General features: G+C 47.9%; 1 long non-coding RNA gene across 1 annotated transcript; it reads right to left on the bottom strand.

Moving 5' to 3' along the window:
- Positions 1-1,163: 1,163 nt before the first annotated feature.
- LOC136378703 (uncharacterized) lies at positions 1,164-20,731 on the bottom strand. The gene is made up of 3 exons (XR_010746632.1): positions 20,653-20,731; positions 17,860-17,985; positions 1,164-2,284 (listed from the first exon to the last, which is right to left on the bottom strand). It is a non-coding gene; the product is annotated as an uncharacterized lncRNA (long non-coding RNA).
- Positions 20,732-22,744: the final 2,013 nt, after the last annotated feature.

Raw genomic sequence — 22,744 nt, 5'->3', positions numbered from 1 at the left:
ACAGCTATCAATTTATGTAACATTCATTCAGTCATTCAGCAAATCTTTAGTGAGTGCCTACTGAAGCATTTTAGGACACCGAAGAACAGGGGCAGGGGCAGGAGACTTGAGAGGCCTCGCAAACCAAAGGAGCCTGCATCTGTATGGCTTCATCCTCAGAGAACCTCTTTGAAGAACAGCTTCCGCATCAGCTGAAGTCCTGAGCATTGGGAATGAGAAACTTCCAACAGGGTGACACGGACTTCCTCCAAGGAGGATGACAATGACATCCGCATCACAGCGTCATGGACGCAGATGCTGAGCATCCTGTCCTTCCCTCTGCCCCTAGGGTTTCGTCCTTCCCTCTGACCCCAAGAGTAAACAGCACTTCCTCGGCCCCAGGCAAGGGTGGGGCATTCTTGGAGAGTTCCCAGCTCGGTTAATTCCACAGCCTCCTCTATTCCATCGTCAGTGACCCCCAGCAGCCCTTTCCATCAGAAAGTTCCCTCTGAGTCTGCCCTCATCTTTACTGCTACACTTTTTTTTAGTTCTTTTTTTAAATTAGTCTCTGTCATCATAGATAATTCTACAGACACCAGACCCCCTTTTGCACCATTTATTAAAGAATACATTAAAAAAAAATCAATCGGTCAACAAGTATGCACAAGGCATCAATTATGTGCAGAAATCCGTGGTAGGCTTGGGGAGAGGTACAGTGAAAAGGCAGAGGGGAGAGTGGTGGGTCTGGGCACAGATAGGAAGTTGGAATCACATCTAGGACACTTGTCTCCATGAGGATAAATTCTCTTCCTCGTGTCAGGTTTATTGTTAATGAAATGGGGGTGAACAATTCTTGCTTCGTCTATCACACTGGGTTGTTGTGAAGCTCAATAAAAATCAGAACTAGCAGGGGCTTTATAAACTGTAAAATTCCATAGAAAAATGAGTCAGATGTAAGACAGCGTAGTGGAAAATCACTGAATTTACAGCCACAAGGCTGACAGTCCTGACTCTGTCAGTCCTGACTTCATCCCTAATGTCCCCTGGGACTTGGGACAGGTCATTTAACCTCAGTTTCCTTCTCTGTAAAAATGACTGTTGTGCAAATGAAGACACCACACATGGAAGCACCCGTCACTGGCTCCTGGTACCTCGCAGATCCTCTGTGTCCGTTTGTTCAAACCCTGACTAACACGTCTTTTGACATAGCTAGAGCTCAGAGCAAACCCCCAGCTTTCTAGAGTGTGGGCTTTGTCTCAGTCACATACAGCTGCATAACAAATCACTTCAAGATGAACGGGCGAAAAACAAACATAAGCATGTATTATCACAGTTTCTGAGCATGCCCTGCCGGTTGGTTTGAACTCTGGGTCTCCTATAAAGTTACAGTCAAGAGGTCACCTGGGGCTGCAGTCCTCTGAGGGTCTGGCTGGGGCTGGGAACCCGCTCCATGGTGGCCCCGTCACATGGCAGCAGATTGGTGCTGGTAGTCGACAGGGCGCTCAGTTACTCACTACAGGAACATCTGCACAGGACGGTTTGAGAGGGCTGGTGATATAGTGCGGCGCTCTGAGAGAGAGCTAGCTGCAATGCCTTTGATGCCCTGGCCTCAGAAGACGCACCCTCTCACTTTCGTAGAATTCCATTGTCGCACTGACCAATCCTGTACGATGTGAGAGGGCTCTGCATAAGGGAGTTTTCAAGGATCACTGAGGACATCTTAGGGTCTGACTACCATGGCAGGGAGAATGGGATATTGAAGAGAAAGATCTTGGAACCAAACAGACCTGAGTTCAAAGCTCAGGTTCTTGACTTACTCCCTTTGTAACCTTGTACAAGTCACTTAAATCTCAAGTTTTTGTTTCTTCCCTGTAAGCTGAGAATAAAAATAGTAGTGCCAGCATCAGAAGTGGTTCTGCACACAGAGTGTCTTGTCAGCTCCAATCAGAGTCCGCGCTCAGTAAGTGGTAGCTTTGTTCACTGCCGTGATGCACAGGCAGGTAGGTAGAAGACTGTGCCAGAAGCCCAGACCATCCTTGTGGTCTGCTGAATAATGCTCCCCAAGGATGCCTCTGTCCTGATTCTCTGAACCTATAATTAGGTTACCTTAGAGGGCAAAATAAATTTTATAGATGTAAGCCAAAGACTTGAGATGGGGAAACTGTCCTGGATTATCCGAGTGGGCCGATGACGAGTCACCAGGGTCCTTGTAAGAGGCAGGCAGTAGCAATACAAGCAGAAGGCGATGTGAAGAAGGAAGCAGGAACTGGAGTGGTGCAGCCACGAGCCAAGGAGCCAAGGCATGCTGTTGGGCAGATAAAATATATTATGCTCACTTTGTTAAAGATGGCGCTGCCCACGTGGAGGCCGTTGCCCAGGTGATATTAATGTGTGTCTCTGTGGGCTGTGGGCAGGCAGGATTCTCATAGCCTGGGGCTTGGTTTTAGGACTAAGCCTTTCCCACCCTTTTTGATGTGGGGTGGTACAATCCCGTCATGACTCAGATAAGTGACTTTGTAGTAGAGACTTCCCTATTTTGTATATTGGATTAAAGGTTTTGATTTCTACACTATAAAATGGGGGCAGAGTGGGAGCTTGCTCTCTTGGTTCCTGAGATTATCATTAGAGGAGAGAGGAGAGAGCAGAGAGCAGAGAAAGGCCACGTGGAGGAGGCCAGGAGAAGCAGCCAAGATGGCGGAGTGTTAAGTGAGAAGCCAGTTTGTGCAGAGTTTGTGCAGGGAAAAGGAAGGAGATGGGGAACAGAGGGGAGTAAGGTCTGGTGACTTTGATTCCCTAGAACCTTTGATTCTAGGAAACTTGGATAAGTCAGTAGCTTTGTGAGCACTGAATGTGAGTGGGTTTTGGAGCCCAGTGTGTATTTTTACTTGCCCGCCGGGTGCAAGCTAGGATTAAAAATAATGGCCCATCAGTTTTTGGCTCTGTTGTTTCTTTACCAACTGTCCGAATCCAGTGCGAACCTGCATGGGCCAAGCTGCTGTGATAGTGGCCCTGGCTTCTGGCCTTACACATGCTCACTTCTAACTTCTGACCTCCAGAACTGTGAGACAATGAATTTTGCTGCCTTCATCCACTAAATGCATGGCAACTTGTTACAGCAGCAATAGAAAACTAATATGGTCCTCTGAGGGGATCTAATTGGCACCTGGAGCCTGCTGGGAGGATGGATGGCAGGAGAAAGGATAAAAGGAGATCAGGATAGGCGCACATTACTGAACTACATGGAGGGAGACCCATCACCCTCTCCCAAGACAGTGACATCCCAGCCCTGGAGGCTCTGCTGCTCCCTGAACAAGAGGCATGGATTCGGGCCCCAAGCAGAAGTAGGGAGAGATAGAAAACACAGAGGCGCAGGGTGCTGGAGCAGTTCTGAAGATGACCGGCCTGGCCCTTAAGAGTGCCTTTTGATTGACACACTACATCGGCCAGTTCCTGATGATCTCAGCAGCCCTGCTCCAAGACTGGTATTCTGCAAACTGCTTTCTCTCCCAGCAAAAAGACTAGGAGAAAGCACCTAAAGCCTGGAGGAGACTAATGGAGGGGGAGGAAGGAGGGGACAGAGACTGGGTGGCCATAGGCAGATGCCGACGAAAAGCAAGCACAGGGTTAGGAGGCAGAAAATGTTCTTCGGTCCCAGGCTCTGCCACTTGCTGCTTAGTGACACCGAGAAAGTCAGTTTTACTTCTCTGAGCCTCAATTTCATCATCTGTCAAATGAGATTGTTGAGTATTCCACAGGTGAAGGCATGTAGTATAGTCTGCACAACAGGCGTACAGCAAGCAATGGATAAACTTAACCAATAGTATGGTGACCAATTTTGTTTCAGAAGCATGGGTTAAGTGGTTACTATGAATGAGGTAGTGTAGATGCTGAGTAAGACGCAGTCTCAGCTCCTCCTGAGCCTGTGGTCTGGTAGGAGACACAGGCAGGGTCCCATTGGGCCCTGGTGTGGCGCCTGTGGCACCTAGGACAGTGCAGAGAACCCTGAGACTTACAAGGCTCTCTGAGACACAAACAAAGGGCTGCCGCTGAAGCAGACTGGCCCTGCATGGCCACTTTGAGAGGTTAGTCAGAACTGCAGAAAAAGGTCTCAGCTCCGCATCCGTGATGTCTCCATTCATAAGAGAGCAACTGCTCTGGCCCTGGCCAGTTGGCTCAGTGGTAGAGTGTTGGTCCAGCATGTAGATGTCCCGGATTCTATTCCCAGTCAGGGCACATAGGTGAAGCGCCCATCTGCTTCTCCATCCCTCCCCCTCTTGCTTCTCTCTCTCTTTCTCTCTCTCATTCTCTCTTCCCCTCCTGCAGCCATGGCTTGTTTGGAGCGAGTTGGCCCTGGGCACTAAGGATGACTCCATAGCCTCCACCTCAGGGATTAAGAAGAAGTTCCTGAACAACAGAGCGACATCCCAGATGAGCAGAGCATCACCCCTTAGTGGGCTTGCTGTGTGGATCCCAGTCTGAGCACACGCAGGAGTCTGTCACTTGTCTCCTCTCCTGTCACTGAATAAAGAGAGAGAGCAACTGCTCTATGGTTAGTGCAAAACTTTCAGGAAAACAACTCACATAGCAATGGCCCAGTCGAGACAGTTATTCTTACTATTAGTAAGAACTCGAGCTTTAGAAGGACAATTCTTCATCCCAACCCCCACCAGCATAGTGACAAGCAGTCAGATGGTAAGCTTAACTTGGGTGTAGTTTCAATTCGCTAAGCATCAGTGGATTATCCAGGGAGTGGGGATGGTTCCCCCTACCTCCTGAGTTGCTCTGCAGACAGAAGGCACTAAGTGAAATCCCTCACACTGGACAGAAATCAGATGACAGCACCTCTGTCACCCTGTTGCTTTTGCCGCTCACCTGGCTGCCACTGCTCAGGAGTCATGGCAAAGGGGCTGAGTTCTGACTGCATGCCAGACTCGGCCGACGGGACCAGTAGGAGAAGAGCCATGGTTAAACCAGAACAGCACCGGGCCCTGTGTTCCCCGTGCAGCCGCCTAAGGCAGCCTCGCCAGCACCCGGCTCTGGTCCAACGTGAAGGCAATGCCTCCACCTCCAAGCTACACAGGCTGGTTACAGCTGGAACTTCTCACCAACACAAAAGCTCCGTCCTTCCTGCCGAGAGCAGGCCCCACATCTGGGCGGGGCAAGAAGGCAGATGTGCCCATGTGGTTTCCTGCCAGAGCAGACACAGAAGCTGATATCTATGCTGACCGTGTGCCAGGGACCATGCTAAGCAACCCTCTTAAGGACGTATGTCACCATTAGTCATACCTGACAGACGAGGAAACCGAGTGCTGGGCAGATAAAATATATAGTATGTTCACTTTGTTAAAGATGGTGCTGCCCACATGGAAGCCTGTCGCCCAGGTGATTACTTGGGATGGGCATGATTATGTTAATATGTGTTGGGGGAAGGCTTTCACACCAGAAAGGTTTTAAAAAGAAGAGAGATCACGTTGTTCTGGGAGAAAGAGTGATTATGTTATAGGAGGAGCCCATGCTGTAGGAGAGCAGAGAAAGGCCACGTGGAAGACGCCAGGAGAAGCAGCTAAGATGGCAGAGTGCTGAGGGAGAAGCCAGGTTGTGCAGAGTTTGTGCAGAGAGAAGGAGATGGGGAACAGAGGTGAATAAGGCTAGTGAGCTAGAAACCTTTGATCCTAGGAAACTCTGATAAGTCAATAGCTTTGTGAGCACTGAATGAATGGGTTTTGGAGCCCAGTGTGTGTTTTTACTTGCCCGCCAGGTGCAAGCTAGGATTAAAGGTAATGGCCCACCAGTTATAGGCTCCGTTGTTTCATTACTGTCTGTCCGAATCTAATGCAAACCTGCACGGGTCAGACAGCTGTGATGGTGGCCGTGGCTACTGGCTTTACACCGGGACACAGAGAAAGTAACTGGCAGCAGGTTACTCGCGTGGTAAGCAGAAAATCAGGGTTCAAATGCAGTCGTCTGACTTTGGAGGCCCTGCTCCTCACCACCAGGCTGTGCAGGCACGCTGCCCTGGGGACCCAGTTATGAAAATTGCCCTCAATGAATGGCCGCGGCCTCTGCAACGAGGACAGGAGGCAGTGGCTCGCGTGACAATTCTGGGATCACAAAGGCTTCCTGACTGGGGAAACCCACCAGACTGCACGTGCCCCTGCTGGACGCGGGGGGGGGGGGCTCTTCCTTCTGCACTGCTCCCCCAGGGGGAGACCCACCAGACTGCACGTGCCCCTGCTGGGCGCGGGGGCTCTTCCTTCTGCACTGCTCCCCCAGGGGGAAACCCACCAGACTGCACGTGCTCCTGCTGGGCGCGGGGCGCTCTTCCTTCTGCACTGCTCCCCCAGGGGGAGACCCACCAGACTGCACGTGCCCCTGCTGGGCGCGGGGGGTGGGGGGCGCTCTTCCTTCTGCACTGCTCCCCCAGGGGGAGACCCACCAGACTGCACGTGCCCCTGCTGGGCGCGGGGGGTGGGGGGCGCTCTTCCTTCTGCACTGCTCCCCCAGGGGGAGACCCACCAGACTGCACGTGCCCCTGCTGGACGCGGGGGGTGGGGGGGTGTTGGGCAGATAAAATGTATTATGCTCACTTTGTTAAAGATTACGCTGCCCACTAAGAGGCCGTCGCCCAGGTGATATTAATGTGTGGTGGGGTGGGCTAAAGGCAGGCAGAATCCTTGTAGCCTGGGGCTTGGTTTTGGGATTATGCCTTTCCTACCCTTTTTGATGTGGGGCGGTACAATCCAATCATGCCTCAGAGAAGTGACTTTGTAGTAGAGACTTCCCTATTTTGTATATTGGATTAAAGGTTATGAATCTACACTATAAAATGGGGGCAGAACAGGAGCTTACGCTCTTGGTTCCTGGGATCATTAGAGGAGAGAGCAGAGCAGAGAGCAGAAGGAGGCCATGTGGAGTAGGCCAAGAGAAGCAGCCAAGATGGCGGAGTGCTGAGTGAGATGCCAGTTTGTGTAGAGTTTGTATCTGGGATAAGGAAGGAGATGGGGAACAGAGGAGAATAAGTCTGGTGAGCTAGAAACCTTTGATTCTAGGAAACTCGGATAAGTCAGTAGCTTTGTGAGCACTGAGTGTGACTGGGTTTTGGAGCCCAGTGTGTGTTTTTACTTGCCCGCCGGGTGCAAGCTAGGATAAAAGACTATGGCCCATCAGTTTTTGGCTCCGTTGTTTCTTTACCGACTGTCCGAATCCAATGCGAACCTGCATGGGCCAGGCTGCTGTGTTGGCAGCCCTGGCTACTGGCTTTACAGGGGGGCCTCTTCCTTCCGCACTGCTCCCCCAGGGGGAGACCCACCAGACTGCACTTGCCCCTGCTGGGCGCGGGTGCTCTTCCTTCTGCTCCCCCAGGGGGAGACCCACCAGACTGCACGTGCCCCTGCTGGGCGCGGGGGGTGGGGGGCGCTCTTCCTTCTGCACTGCTCCCCCAGGGGGAGACCCACCAGACTGCACGTGCCCCTGCTGGGCGCGGGGGCTCTTCCTTCTGCTCTCCCAGCACTTTTGCCGAGTTGGCCCTCAAATCACCGGTGAAGAGAAACCTGTTTCAACCAAGTTCTTGCCAACGTCTGCAGGCCAGTCCTAGGGGGAAGGCTTCTTGGCCAGGACACTAGAAAGTTTCCAAGCCTTCACACCACCCTTCCACACAGAGAATTAAAATAAAAAGATAGACAGGGAGGGGGAGCCATCTGAGAACTAAGGTTTCCCCAAACACTGAGCAATCCTGAAGCATCCTGAGGACTGGAGCCCAACAAGTTGCAACTCACCGAGACTTCTTCCCCTCCAGCTGCACCGACTAATTATAAGGGGGGAAGGTTGAAAGGGAAGTTTCAAGCTTTCGTGACAGTGCAGTTTTCTCTTTTACTCTCCTTTCTCTCTCCTCCTCCACTGTCCCTCCCTCGTTCTCTCTGTGCCTTCCTCCTTCTCTGGTTCCTGGCAATATGTCCCTGCAGACAGGTATGAGTTGGCCGTGGGCACTGAGCACACACTCACACTCTGGAAGGACCTTCCAGAGGTCATAGAATTGAATCCCTGCCTCTCTACACAAAAATCGCTGTTCACCTGCCAGCATCCCCCAGGAAAGGTTAGCAAAGGGCCTGGACTTTGCTCTCTCAAGACAGCCTTTAAAACCATGTTTATTTCTTCTTATATAAGTAATGCATACTCATGCACAAGGTGCAAAGAAGACACTTAAGATCTACCAGAGATAATATACCATTAACATTTTGATGTACAAGAAACCCTTGACATTCCCAGCAATTATACTTCAAGATCATGCATCTCTAAATTTAAGAATTTGGAAATGTTTGTGGAGACCCCCAAAGAATTTTCAAAGAGATTCTTAACGTCAATATCATCACAGGCTTAAAGAAGGGATGTCCTAGTCTGAGGTTGGGAAGAATGGGTTGCCACCCATTTTACAGATGAACAAACTGAGGCCAAATGGATATATTCATTTGTCTGTGGCCCTCAGCTAAATGGGAGTCAAAGACGTGGCAAAGAGGAGGGAACGCTTTGGCAGGGTCTGCAGAGACCTGGTTGTCAAAGGACTTGACCAGGATTAGGCAGTGTCCAGTGCAGGGCAGGGCCGAGGAGGAGGGCTGGTTCGAGGTTTCCAGCCCTGGTGAGCTCTCTCCGTTTGCCTGGGTAGGACGCACACATGTGCCTGCGTTGGCCGGGAACCTGGAGGCACAGGAAAGCCAGCGGAAATCCTGTCCTCCTGTTTACACTAACAGGTCAACCCTCCAGCTTGACCAAACCCAAGTTTTCCAGGGTCTGCAGCCAGGTGTGTTTTCTGGGTGTGTGGAATGAGACACAGCCTCCTCCTGACCCAGGGGGCCCTCAGTCAGACAGGGTGTATGCTCCCCAGTATTAGAGCTGAGACCAATGTATCCTCAGAAGAAAGGCGTCAAGGAGATGAGCAGATGCTCACCCTGCATGCCACAGGAACACTTAGGTCCAGCATGTGTCCCACCCAGGCGAACAAGGAGAGCTCGTCAGATGTGGGAACTTGGTACCAGCCCACCTCCCCACCTGTCTCTCACTTACTCTCACTTTTTTTAGTGGAGTCTTTAGGTTTTTTTTTATGGATAGTGTCATGTCATCCGCAAATAGTGACAGTTTCACTTACTTTCAGTGTGAACAACTGTAAAGCCAGTAGCCAGGGCTACCATCACAGCAGCCTGGCCCATGCAGGTTCGCATTGGATTCGGACAGTCGGTAAAGAAACAATGGAGCCAAAAACTGATGGGCCATTATCTTTAATCCTAGCTTGCACCCGGCGGGCAAGTAAAAACACACACTGGGCTCCAAAACCCACTCACATTCAGTGCTCACAAAGCTACTGACTTATCCGAGTTTCCTAGAATCAAAGGTTTCTAGCTCACTAGACTTATTCACCTCTGTTCCCCATCTCCTTCCTTCTCCCTGCACAAACTCTGCACAAACTGACTTCTCACTCAACACTCCGCCATCTTGGCTGCTTCTTCTGGCCTCCCATGGCCTTTCTCTGCTCTCTGCTCTCTCGTCTCTCTGTTCTAATGTTAATCTCAGGAACCAAGAGAGCAAGCTCCCATTCTGCCCCCATTTTATAGTGTAGAAATCCAAACCTTTAATCCAATATACAAAATAGGGAAGTCTCTAATACAAAGTCACTTATCTGGGGCATGATGGGATTGTATCACCCCACATCAAAAAGGGTGGGAAAGGCTTAATCCCAAAACCAAGCCCCAGGCTACAAGGATCCTGCCTGCCCACAGCCCACCCCCAACACACATTAATATCAGCTGGGTGATGGCTTCCACGTGGGCAGTGCCATCTTTAACAAAGTGAGCATAATATATATATTTTATCTGCCCAACAAAGCTTTCCTTTCTTTTTCTTGGATATTCACTTAGCGAGAACTTCCATTACGGCGCTGAATAAAAGTGGCAAGAGTATTTATTGTTGGGCGGATAAAATGTATTATGCTCACTTTGTTAAAGATGGCGCTGCTCACATGGAGGCCGTTGCCCAGGTGATATTAATGTGTGTCTCTGTGGGCTGTGGGCAGGCAGAATCCTTGTAGCCTGGGGCTTGGTTTTGGGATTAAGCCTTTCCCACCCTTTTTGATGTGGGGTGGTACAATCCCACCATGTCTCTGATAAGTGACTTTGTTTTAGAGACTTCCCTATTTTGTATATTGGATTAAAGGTTTGGATTTCTACACTATAAAATAGGGGCAGAACAGGAGCTTGCTCTCTTGGTTCCTGAGATTAGCATTAGAGAGCAGAAAGCAGAGAAAGGACACATGGAAGAGGCCAGGAGAAGCAGCCAAGATGGCGGGAGTGCTGATTGAGAGGCCAGTTTGTGCAGTTTGACGCTGGAGAAGGAAGGAGATGGGGAACAGAGGTGAATAAAGTCTGGTGAGCTAGAAACCTTTGATTCTAGGAAACTCGGATAAGTCAGTAGCTTTGTGAGCACTGAATGTGAGTGGGTTTTGGAGCCCAGTGTGTGTTTTTTGCTTGCCTGCCGGGTGCAAGCTAGGATTAAAGACTATGGCCCACCAGTTTTTGGCTCCATTGTTTCTTTACCGTCTGTCCGAATCCAATGCGAACCTGCATGGGCCAGGCTGCTGTGATGGTGGCCTCGGCTGCTGGCTTTACAAGTATGCATTCCTGTCTCATTCCTGATCTTAGAATTACAGCTTTCAGCTTTTCACTGCTGGCCATGACGTTAGCTGGGTTTTTGTCATATGTGGCCTTTAGTATGTTAATGTAGAGTTTTTTTCTATAGCCGCCATGCTTAGAGTTTTTCATCAAGAATGGATGTTGAATCCTGTCAACGGCTTTTTTTCTGCATCTACTGGAATGATCATGTGATTTTTGTCATTCATTTTGTTAATATGGCGTTTCTTTTTTACTTTATTTTAATTTTTTATTAAATGTATTGAGGTGACATCGGGTAACAAAATTATATCGGTTTCAGGTGTACAATTCTATAATGCATCATCTGTATATTGTGTTGTGTGTTCACCCCTCCCAGGTAGCCCTGCCCTGCACTTAACGCTGCTCACGCCTGGCCGAGTTCTCTGACAACCAGCAGCCAGCAGTGGTAACTGCCCCGAACAGAAAGGAGCCGGCCCCAGACCGGCAATTGAGTTTACATCTCCATCCCAGGGCAGCCAAAGAGCTCTGGGCGATGCTTTGGAGTTTGTTGCAACCTGTATTGCTGGCTGACCCTCCCCTTCCTCCTCCAGGATTTCGCCTGGGGCTGGAAGGCCTCGCTTGCCCTGCCCCTTGCACAGCGGGGAGCCAGCTGTGTGGAGTCTTCCATCTCTGGACCTGGCCGGGCTGACTCATCTGCTGCCAGAGTCCCGGGTCCTAGCCCAGGGCCTGTTCTCACCCCACCCACAGAGCCCTCCCTGGGTGCCCCTCTCTCTCACCCTAGAGCCTTTAGGAATTGATTTATTTTTCCCCAACCACACCTCAGCTCCTACAGCTTCTGTCTTCATATTTTATCTCCTGAGTGGCTCATCGAAGGGAAGAGGAGGGTGATGAGGACAGTTCTAAGTAATGATGAAAAGTAGGGAAGAAAGATCTACGCACTACTCTTCCAAATGGCCTGCTGGGAACGTTCAGTTTAGAGGACCATTTGTTCAAGGTTCAGGAGGGCCTTTGGAATTCTTCAAGGATCTCCAAGCTCTTAGGAAATATTTAGAAGTAAAAAATTTATTTTAGCATCATTCAAAAAGAACAAAATCCCTGCAATGACCTCTGACCCAGATTCTATTTCTCCAAAGATCTAGATACATTTGTAACATGCAAACCCATCCTATTTGCTCTAGGACCCGAGTCTCCCACATGTAAATGTATGCACATACCATCACCGCACGTTCCCTAGAGATGCCTGGGATTGTGCCCACCCCCAGTAGAGTCGTCAGAGTTCATAAATAAAGATACAGAACACCCAGTTAAATTTAAATTTCAGGTCAATGACAAATTTTATTACAAGTATGTCTCAAATACTGCATGGGGCATACTTTTACTAAAGTTATTCCTGTTTATCTGCAAGTACAAATTAACTGGCCCTATTATATTTTATCTGGTATCCTAACCTTAAGGTATGCACCCCTAGGTCTCCCATGGAAGCACTCCTCTCACCTAGCCCCACATAGGTAATCTACCATGAACACGAACCTGGACCCACTGAATTTTCCCAGTTTTTATATAATCATCTGAAAAACACCAAGGCTGAGGCTCTAGGGGGTGACAAGCTCTTTTTAGTCCCTTTACCATTTGCCTTATTCCTGATCTCACTCAGAAATGTGGTCAGGGATTCAAAGATGGCAGATAGAGGGATGTTCAAACTTATCAAATGTCCAAACTTTTTGATGTACCAAAAAAGCCATTACCTCACTCATCCTACAGTTTTCTTTCACAACGGTGCTGGTTTGGGTTGAGAAAAGGCTGGAGGTGTTGGCTCATGTGAAGAGTTTAACTCCTAGGTGCTAGCAAAAGTCAAAAAAGTAGCTTAACTGGTTTCTAAGGTTAGGTCACAGAGATGCCCAGGACAGCAGAGGGGCTGTCTCAGCAGATCCACTGCTAAAGGACAAGAGGTATCTTTGTGCCTGTTGTCAACGGCCCCAACCCTGTATTCCATAGAGACTGACCATGGCCGTAGCAACAGAGCCTTCAGATATCTCACAGTTCTTCCCTGCTCACCTTCAGGGTTGAGCACCCCCAGGTAGGTGGACGCTCTCTCCTAGTGGAGAAGAGAAAAGATCCCCCACGTCCATGATGAGGCTCTTTGGAACATCTCTGTCAGGGGCCTTTCCCTTGCTGGGCACGTGTGGACAAGACTCTCTCATGTTTTTGACTCAGCCTGAAATGAGCTTTTTCCCAAAGCTCAGGTCTCTAGCTGGCAGCTTGGCAGTGAGTTTGGGAGACTGGGGGAAGGAGGTATTCTCCCTAGGTTTCCAAAGCTAACTTGCTTCAGAGACACACACTACCAAGCAGCCTTCCTCTGAGCTTGTCCTCCAGCTGAGTGGAAGGGGTTCACTTAACCAGCCAGGTATTGTCAGGAGGACCAAAGAGATGGTATCTGTGAATTTATACATTTTCGGAAGGACAGGGTCAAGATCTGAAACGTCAGGCGCTCTTTCAAGGGTCAGATATGCTTTAAAGCTTTCAAAAGAGATTTTGTTTCTCCAGGATCTCTCCCCAAAGAAACTCAGAGTCTTTAAGATAAAGGAAATAAAAAAGATCTCAAGTCTCCTAGAACACAAATAATTTGGAGGAAAAAAAAAAAAAAAAGAACTACAAGATTCCCAGAGAGAATAAAGAGAATGATGGGAAGAAAAAGTCAAACTTCTGCAAGAGGACCAGTGTTTGACAACTCAGGGTTTTCCTAAGAGTGAAAGGTTTCTGTGTGTGAAAACTGACACAATAATAAACTGTTCCCACGCAGCATCTTGCAGAGTGGATGTTCCAGGAAGACACACTATCCCGATGCTCTCCAAGGTGGGGGAAGAAGAGGACTTTGGTGACAGTCTAGGACCGCCCAAAATTTAAAAATTTATGCAGATGCTTTCATCAAAAGCTCTTTGGTTTGCAAAGAATAGAAACCCTCCCCAAGTAGTTCGAGGGGAGGAAGGAGTTGTTAAAAGGGCGTCAGGCATGTCGTGGTAGAGTAGGAAAAGTTTCGTGGGATCTTGGAACAAGACACCGACAGCCTTGGTGATTTGGGGCCATTCTAACTTCTCCAGCTATGGGTTCCCTTGCTACCGGATGCGTGTCCATCTTGTTGTCCCAATATCCCAGCCTCCTGAGACTTCTCCAAACGGTTCTTTGTTCTGTGCCTTTCGTTCACACTTCTGAAATGATGATGGGAGGGGTCCTGACTTTGGGTAATGAACATACAGTGTAATATACCAATACTATATTATAAACTTGTACACTTGAAACATATAACTTTATTAACCAACATCACCCCAATAAATTCAATTTTTAAAAAAAAAGTGATTTTAGAGAGAGAGAGAATCTAACAGGCCCAACTTTCTCTGTGGGTAAGCCTTGGTGGGGTCAGATGTCCTACCCTCAGCCAGTCGCTGTAATGAGGCAAGGAGGGATCCAGCCCCGCCCGCCACCCACGCGCAGTGGCGGGACAGTCATCGCTATGCTTGTGCAGAAGGGACGAAGGAGTACACTGAGAAGGGCAGCCAAAGCTCTCTTCAACAGAGGAAAGTCTCCACCATCCACAGGGAGTACCAAGAAAGAATGAGAACTTCAGGTCACAAACCCAGCCATCCAGTCGGCAGTGTGCTGAGAATTTTACAGATATTACCCTGCGTCGTGTTCCCATCAATCCTGCATCGTAGGCTAAGTTATTTTCCTTTTACAGGTATGGAAAACGGAAGCTCAGTGAGGTAACTCACCAAAGTCACTCAGCTGATTGGTGGGAACACTATGGTCCGACCTAGGCCTGTGTGACTCCTATTCAGCACGCTGCCAGACCCAGTGAGCCCCTGAACAAGGTTCTCCCTCTGCAAGTGGAGTCAAATGAAAAGCAGAAAATAAAAGACAATTTATCCTCAAAGTCTCCCTAAATGAAGAAGAATGGAAAGGGAGAGAGAGGCCAGGAGAAAAAAAAAAAAGGATTTGCTTTTCCTGAGTAAACAGGAAGGATGAAATGGCAGAAAGATGGAAAATATTTGGCCTGTCCGAGAACCCTGGGACGGAGGCAGGGGGTAGCAGAAAACAATGAAATCCAAGGCTATAGAAAAGTACTCCCTTTAAAGGACCGATTTTGTTGTTGTTGTTCTTTGTTTCTGTACCAGAAGTGGCTATGAAAAAAAAAAATCCTTGCCGTTGCTCCAGCAACAGAGAGCACCAGAGCCCTGCAAGAAGGCCTTTGCCAGGTCAAGAGCTTTTTCTGTTGCCCCTACCCCCAACATTCCCATTGTCAAGAAGAGGGGCAGAGGCTTGCCAAGGAACACCACTCAGGAGATGCGGCAAAAGCCCGGACCTCGCTCGAACTAAGAAAGAAGCTAAAGGGATGCATGGGGGACAGAGGAGGCACCGTAAGCTCTGCCCAATTATACCTGAAGACGGTGGCAGAAGTGGAGACCAAAATGAAGTCTAAAAGCTCATCTGCAGACCAAGCGAGAGAGAGAGAGAGAGAGAGAGAGAGAGAGAGAGAGAGGAGCAGAGAGAAATGATCAAAGAGAAACACACACACACACACACACCCCTACAGACCCAGAAACGGATACACACCTACACTCACACAGAAACAGAGACTGGAGCGAGAGGACGGTTGCCGTGTTTATTCTCGTGAACGGCATCTGGATTTCTCTGTGTGATCCTGACTTGGGTCTTTCCCTCATTTTCCAGCTGGGCTGAATGGTGAAACGCCTGGCACGAGAACTGCTATGAGTCAGCTGCAGACTCAAGCTTGGTCCCTCTGCCCCTCTGCTCTGCTCTTTGCCAGACCACACAGCCTCCCTCCCCCTTCCTGTCAAGCAAAGTGGCTTAGCTCACCATCCAGGTAACACACTTCAAAGACTTGAGGGTAAGATGGGGTGGGCTGGGCCCGCCTCAGGATAGGGCCAGATTCCACTCCCAACCCAAACATGCCTCGTCAATTTTTTTTGAATGTTTTCCCCTCCTCTCACATCCTTGACACTTTGAGTAACCCCTGGAAGCCAGAACTGGAAAACCTAATTTTTCACTGGGGCTGTCAGTCCCTTCTGCACTGCAGGTCTGTGTGGCTTTATAACTGTCGGGTTGACCAGATGTCAGCCAATGCAGAGGCACAGCCTGGCAATGGTAGAGTGAGTCTGTATGCTCTTCTCGGGGGTTGATCATACTCCCTAGGGCACTCAGAAAGACATGGGAGTACTTGTACTTAACTGACCAGAAACCACGGGACACTGACCAAGGTGTGTGCATCACAGGGACGCCCTGGGTGTGGGTCCTGCGGCCTGCAGGCTGCTGCCTACAGCTCTTCAGACACTGCCTTTCTACTTTGGCTATTTTCTACTTACTGTACGTGTTCAGTCTCCCCAAGAAAACTGCAGAGATCCTGTCAGATGTCCAGACTCTGGAAATTTAAAGTCCTTTATCCTCTACTTTCCTTAAAATAATTGTGTTTTGGTTACCAAATTCTTCCTCCATAATATGAAAGGGCATCATCCACCTTCCTACTTATCATTTGGGAATGTTTGAGTGAAGTTTCCAAGTTTGATTAGAAAGAAGCCCCGCGGCTATGACAGTGCGCCTGAAGCTGAAGGGTTATGCTCTCGCGATGTTTTAAATTTCAGTCCGTGAAAATGGAGGAAGTGGGTAGAGCTGTGTATATGAAGCAGGATGGCCATGGAATAATGGTTGTTCAGGCTGGAGGGTGGGCCTGGAGGAGGTTTTCATACTATTCAGCCTACTCTTATGTGTGTTTGAAATTATTCTCCACAGTAAAAATAAAAAGGTTTTTAATAAAATTCATATCCAATTAAGTCTTGCCTGTCCAGGCGGTGGTGCAGTGGATAGAGTGTCGGACTGGATGCGGAGGACCCAGGTTCAAGACCCCGAGGTCGCCAGCTTGAGCGCAGGCTCATCTGGTTTGAGCAAAAAGCTCACCAGCTTGAACTCAAGGTCGCTGGCTCGAGCAAGGGGTTACTCAGTCTGCTGTAGCCCCACGGTCAAGGCATATATGAGAAAGCAATCAGTGAACAACTAAGGTGTCGCAACGAAAAACTGATGATTGATGCTTCTCATCTCTCTCCGTTCCTGTCTGTCTATCCCTCTTTCTGACTCTCTGTCTCTGTAAAAAAAAAAAAAAAGAAAAAAGAAAAATCCAGTTAAGTCTTTTTAAAAAAGAAAAGAAAGAAAGAAAAAGAAAGAAGGACAGAGAGGAGGGAGGGAGGGAGGGAGGAAAGAAGAAAACCAGTCAGACGAAAGTGAGCCAGTGCTGTTTCCACAGCCCCAAATGGTAACAATAGGCTTAAAATAAATTGTTCCTGCCCCCCTTCAACCCATGTTTCTCCCCAGTGCCCCCCAAGCCTGCATTCTTCTTGTGTCTTGCCTGAGGCTGTGTGTATGTGTGGCAGCTGTTCTTCAGCTGTGAGGAAATAGCTAAGTAGATAGATAGATGATGCCAGTCAATCAGTGAATTATGAGTGTGTTTTCTGTTTGCAGCCATTACTTCTCAGCCGATGAAAATTCATCTCTGGGTCCCTAGAACACAGAGCATTGTCCCCCTATAATTCACAGTCCAATTCCTGCCCAAGTCCAAGATCTATACAACTCGTGACATGTTTTCAAACCAGGAGATATATGATAAAGGTAATCACATCTTTGGGGCCTACACTGGTGATCTGCGGACCAGGGACTCTCCTAACAGATGAAGGAGATGTGCATCACACTTTTCTGAGGACCTAATAAAGTCCTTGTATCTTTCCAATCCCGTGGCTCCTCATTTAGACTTTGACTTTCAACCTCTAGAGTAATATTGACCTCACTGGTTTCTTCCCAGACTATCAGAGTAGAATTGGGTCCCATTCACTTCAAAGTCCTAGCCCTGACCAGGACCCAGGAAATGCCCAGAGTGGGCCGAAGCTGTCCCCAAAACAAGCATCTTCACCCCCAACCCCATCAGCACCCCTGCTGCCCTTTGCCATCTGGCTGGGTTTCCAGCTGGCTGCAGGGAGCAAGTGATTAAGGTGGATGTAATAATTATCAGCAAAGGAAATTAAAATTTGTTTGGTTTTATTTCTTTCGCCCTTTAATACTTTGGCAATCTAGAAAAGATAACTAGGGAAAGAGACTGGCTACTGAGAAATCAAAAAGAGAAAATGGAAAGGAGAAAGGAGGAAAGAAACAGACTTTGTTCACTTACCCACAAGCATTCACGGAATGTGTGCTGTGTGCCCACTGCTCTCCTAGGCACTGGGCAAGACTGTACACAGACCACAACGTGAGACCTTCTGCCCTCGTGGCACTGCCTTTCGAGACATTAACAGGCCTGATAAGACAACAAGAATAGAGATCTGAACATTCCGGCTATAAAAATCCTCCGTGGAAATGTCATTGAAGAAGGTGTTGTGAATAATAATAACTACCACTTGAGTGTTTATGGATTGAATGGTGCCCCACCAAATTCATATGCTGACGTCCTAACCCTCAGAATGTGACCACATTTGGAAATAAGGTCATTGCAGAGGTAATTAGTTAAAATGAGGTCATACTGGAGAAGCGTATATCCTGAATCCAGTATGACTAGAACCCTTAGCAAAAAAGGAAAAACTGGAGCCAGACCCACACTCAAGGGAGAACTCCATGTTGAAGACGAAAGTTATGCTGCCACAAGCCAAGGACTTCCCGCAGCCAGGAGAGAGGCCTGGAACAGAGCCTTCCCTAGAGCTTGCCAACACCTTGATCTCAGACCTCTAGCCTCCCAGACTACGAAACAATAAATTTCTGTTGTGTAAGCCTCTCCATTTGTAGTTCCTCATTACAGCCGCCCTAGCAAATACACTATGTACTAGGTGCTGTGCTAAGTGACTAACATGAATGATCTCGTTTCACTCTCACAACAGCCCACTGAAAGATACCCAGCCCATTTTACAGAAGAATAAATCAAACCCAAGGAAGGTTAAGTAAATTACTCAAGGTTGAGCTGCTTCTATGGAAAAAAACGGTGGTGTTCAAAGCTTGGGGCTCAGGGACACCTGCCTTGACACCCAACCTACTCTCACTGGGAAAATCCCACATCTCTCACCACTCGAGCTTTCAAACCTTGCTTTGAACAAAGGTTCTCTCTTTGGTTGATTTATAGTTAAGATGCTTCCATTCCCTGCTTGATGGTCAAATTGGTGCCATTTCTTGCTAAGTCAACACAAGCAGCAGCACTAGTGAGTTTTGTTGTTCATACTGTATGTAATACCTAAGTCTTACCTCCTCACTTATAACAAATTGATAGCCAACTCTCCTGGCTTCATGCCATCTCTGTATGTGACCTCCAATATACTCATACACACACACACACACACACACACACACACACAATCATATACCACATACAAACACCAGCCATGATAGTACAGATTGTTCATGTTATTTGCTTGTGTGTTTGGCCAAGGTTTGCCATTCAGTTGTGTGCAGATTCCTTATCTCAGCCTTCTATCCAGCTCTAGAAGACACGGTCCATTTTCAAAGGCATCGGCACCAAGAAGCACCATTCTCGTTGTCATTTGCTAATGGGCTAAAGGGCAGACATGGACTTGATCCTGAGACAACACGTAGGGGCTGAGTGAAGGCTGGAGGACATGAGCCAAGTTACAAAAGTAAAGGTTGTGCAGTACTGTTTTGTTTTGCAAGTGATTTAAAGGGTTTTCATGGGTAATTTTGATTATACTTAATTTTCGTATTTCAAGCGGACTTTAACCACTATATAAACCATGACTCCACTATAGTTAAAAAAAAAAAAAAGTGGGAGAATTACATCATCAAACAGGACATCAAACATGCATATGCCAGCTCAAAAAACTCACACTGTAACAGCTAAACCACAATCACAACGTGAGTAATGATTTCTTTCCAGCAAAACATCAACAAAACATCAACCAACACACTAAATTAAGATTGTCATTTTGCAGTTTGTTGGGTTTGTAGTTTTGATTGGATTTATGCATATATTTGTTAAATTTTTCACTGAGATAAGCTTATGGAGCTTATACCTTAATATGTTTTGACATTTGTTAAGTTCAACAATAAGAGTACGTTGGAATTTACTGTTATCTTAAAAGAATCCATAAATATTCACATTTGAGACATAAAGTGTTGACTAGACTAGTATATAAAGGGACAAAATAGAAACACATCAACACAGATATTGCCACAAGTCAGAAGGATACAGAAATATAACTAGGTGTTTAGGAAGATGTTGGCATGATTAGGGGATGGTAAATGTTCTTCATTTAAAAATAATTTGAGTGCCTTCTGTGCTACAATGTAATAAGGGCTCATGACCAAGAGGTTGAGAAAGAAGGAAAAGTGGAAATAAGATACCAAGCTGAGTAAGACCTTAGGTCCTTCAAGACTTTCAGTCAAATGGGAAGATAGGGCTACAATAGGTAAGACTGATTAAGCATCAATGAGGTTCACATAGACTGCCCCACTCAAGGCTCACAACAAGTCTATGGGTAGGCAATTCATCCCCCCATTTTACTGATGAGGATGCAGAGGACCAGATGGAGTATATGCTGCTATCCAGCTAGGTGCCCTCAGGGAATCACAGATGGGAGTTAGAGAAACCTTCCAAAGTAGGTGTGATTTCATCCGGTACTTGAACAATGACTAAGAGTTCCCTAGTCGGCACAAAGGGGAAAGGCATTCCTATCAGAATGAACAATTTGTGCAAAGACATGTGGGCATGGGAGAGCATGGTTTCTCTCAAGAATGACACACAGGTATAGACTGGCTCAGCTGAGAACATGGTCAGGGTCCGCTGCCTTGAAGGGGTTCAAGCCCACCCCTCCACCCTGGATCAAACCATGTCACTGGACCAATCTTGTCCACACTAGTAAAAAAAGCAGTGTTTCCAGACGGCCCGGAAACCAGGCTCACCTCTTGCAAACAGGGCCAGCACACACAGCTGTGCAAGTTGTGTACCACACAGTAAGAGCCTCACCTGAGTGGCAGTGATCACACAGCACACAACACAGATAGGTACATCCAGGATGACAGCTTCCTGATAAAGTGTCTTGTCCTAAAAAAAAAAAACCAAAATCTGCATTTTATCACAATTTTCTGACAAATAGAAGCGAAGTGTCCTGAGAGGGGGCGCCGTTTCCTGATTCCCACCAATCTGCCTCTGGGCTGGAGGTGGGAAGCCAGCCCTGTCGCTTCTCCCTCTGGAACCGGAACTGAAGCTCGAGTCCAGCCACACACTGTGATTGTCCTGGGCTTTCACGGCTCACAGGAATCCTCTTAAACCTGCTTCAAGCGGTTAACACTTTCTATTTTCTCCACCTTCCCGACCTAGCCCATCCCTATTCTGCCAGATCTGGTTCGACCAACACTTCTTCTAACTCACCACAGATCACTTTTCCTGGCTCATCTTTATTTTGCCAAAATTCAAACACAGCTCTGGGGTTGTCCATTGTAGTAACATCCCAGAATCCCATGAGCCAAAAAGACAGAAGGCCTCCAACCAGAAACTATTTACGGAGCCCCCCCCCCCCTCTCCCGCCATATCTCTCTGGAACGGCTCCAGAGCCTCCTAAACATCAGTTCTTAAAACAATTAACTTATATATTGCTCACACAGAAATATAAATCACTGTGAGTCATAGCTGGCTCCAGTTCCTTCAAAAGTCAGCCAGAGGGTCAATTTAGACTCTAATTAAATTGCCACCCGAGCAAGCACCACCACAAAATTAACTCTAAAGTAACGTGTAGTTTCCCCCTCGAGATGGTTCTAACTCTGTCCTAAAAGCGGCTCCATGTGAAACCTAGGAGAACTTGGTGCAGAAAGGACGCAAAGCTTCTTCGGGAGGGGAGCTACCTCTGCGGAGGGAAGCCCAGCAGGACCCAGAGCAGGAAGCCGGCTGCTCTCCCTGCCACTGTATTATTTCTTTTCAACAAAACCCCCAACAAGAATGGCAAAACGCTAACACGTGTTGCATGCGTGTGGTGAGTAAACGACATCGGTTACGTTATCTTCTGCCCTTTGAATGTTTGGAATAGTCCATAACTTACATGTTAAACTGTACAATGGACATTTGTCTGTATGCACTTTGGTAAAGACCGTATCTTCATTATTCATCAAAGAAGCCTTAGGGCATTCTATGATGAACCCAAAGTAATCATGTTCTGAGCAGGTGGGCCCCGGACTCCGAGGTAAAATGACCATGACCAAGGCTGCTGGGGAGCCTTGGACGCGCTCCACCTCCAGCTCGATTGGTCCTGTCCGGGCAAAGGGCCGTGGATGTGGCCCTCCATCCCAGCTTTTGTCGTCCCACCCCCCCCCTTTGCCCCCCAGCTGTTAAAGACTTCCACCAGTCTCTGCTTCCAGCCCTTCTGCTTCTGGACAAGAGGCAGTGTTTTGAACGATGTGTCCATTCTGCCACCTAGCCTTCAGCCCCGTCACTACAACAAAGCTGCCTTAAAAACGGCTCTAAATTCCGCTGCCTGTCCCGTGTTTGGGGAGGGACCTGAGAGACTAGGTACTTTATTTCTCGAAGGTCACCATACCTTGGTTCTGGGCCAGGATGAGGTAGCAGCGTTAGTATGCCTGCTGTGTGCTGGCCTCTGGGAAGCAGACTGATGGCACTCTCACAAGGTCTTTACAGTAAGAATAATTACTCACTGTGAAAAATGGTACAAGTCCGCCTGAGAGAGTGGTGAGAGCAATGACATCTTTCCTTTCCAACCAGAGCAATCCATGGTGCTTTATGGACTGTCAAAAGTCTAGCGTTCCCAATCCACGTTATCAGGCATCACCCTTGCCTCGAAAATAACCCAAGGACTCGAGCTTTATAAAACAAAAGTGCTAGGCGCCCTTGGGAGACTTGTATATATAAAAGCACAAATCTCTCACTTGTTGCATTTCTTGAAATTTGGTTTTGATATCCAGTTACTCTTCTTACGGACTGGGGAGGGGTGATCTCTGGGGAACGGCACACAAATGGATGATATTTAACTTCTTACTTCTCCAAGACAGACGTGCTGAAAGGCATTGAAACTCCAACACGCCAGAGTTGGGAAGCAGGGAGCTGGGAA

This window comes from Saccopteryx leptura, chromosome 7 (genome assembly GCF_036850995.1).
Source record: "Saccopteryx leptura isolate mSacLep1 chromosome 7, mSacLep1_pri_phased_curated, whole genome shotgun sequence".
Taxonomy (NCBI): Eukaryota; Metazoa; Chordata; class Mammalia; order Chiroptera; family Emballonuridae; genus Saccopteryx; species Saccopteryx leptura.
The sequence above is the reverse complement of the archived record's forward strand: the minus strand, read 5'-3'. Positions and strand labels throughout refer to the sequence as shown.